This window comes from Pygoscelis adeliae, unplaced genomic scaffold (assembly GCF_000699105.1).
Source record: "Pygoscelis adeliae isolate BGI_AS28 unplaced genomic scaffold, ASM69910v1 Scaffold21, whole genome shotgun sequence".
In the NCBI taxonomy this organism is placed as follows: Eukaryota; Metazoa; Chordata; class Aves; order Sphenisciformes; family Spheniscidae; genus Pygoscelis; species Pygoscelis adeliae.
In genome coordinates this window covers 3,873,953-3,875,055 of record NW_008824243.1, presented here as the reverse complement: position 1 = coordinate 3,875,055, position 1,103 = coordinate 3,873,953, and positions in this window count along the sequence as shown.

Below are 1,103 nucleotides of genomic sequence, written 5' to 3'. Positions count from 1 at the left end.
AAGAAGTGAATCCTACTCAAAAGGAACATATAGGAGGAAATCCTCCTATAAAATTGACAGTCCATGATATATTTGTTCTCTTATCCTTCAATTCTGCCAACTTCTAAAAGCTCAACTTCTTCCAAGGCAGCAGAATGCCAGATGCACAATTTCTGTCACTTTTCAACATGGGATTCACTTCTTAAATCTTCTCTTGCCTCCAGTGCTCTCCCTACACAAGCTCCTGGCAATCATGTCTGTAAGAACAATGATGAAATACTGTGTGCCATTGCCCTTCCTTGCCCTCCTTTTCCTTCCCTCCCCTCTTCCACTTCTTCAGAATTTACTTTTCACTGAATATTCAGTATACTGTACTTACAGTTCTTTGATTCTTGTTATTAAAAGCCCACAACGAATCAGAACAAAAACTCCTGATGAAAATAACTCACACACATATAATACAAACAAAACAGAACTATTCCTTGCACAGCAACTTATTTTGTAATGTTGCTTCACAAAGTATAAGTAGTTAATCTATCTGGAGTGGGAAAATAGAATAGAAAAGAGAGTGTTTTGTTAAAAAGCTCATTAGCTGTGTTCATTTCACAAGCACTTCCTGCTACAAAAATAGCAACTTCCAGGTGTAAGACAACATTTCAAATTAAATCAAGGTAATCAAGCTCTATGCCTAAAGCAGCTCTATTCTTTCCCACTTAACCCCACCCCCAGGGATTCCTCGTGCAATAAATATTGCTTCAGGCTGGGCTAAGTGACTTCCAGAGGGTCCTAAATTTTCCTACAATTCCACTATTCATCTCATTTCTTAGCTTTTAAATCAGCATAAATTATATTTAAAATGAAATCACTTTTAACAAAAGCCACTTCCCCCAGTTGCCGGAGTGCAGGTTTGCCGGGACAGGGCAATCCTGCCGGGATACACGAGGAAGCCCCCCAAAACCAACCCCTGAAACCGTGCCCAGCAGCTGCAACCTCTCGCGCATCTCTGCTCCTCTCCCAGCCCCGCACCCGGTCCCAGCCCAGCTCGGCGGCGAGGCGGCGGCACGCAGGCAGCGGCTCTCTTCGCGGCCCCCTCGCAAGGCTGGCAGGCTGCTGGGGTCACCTCC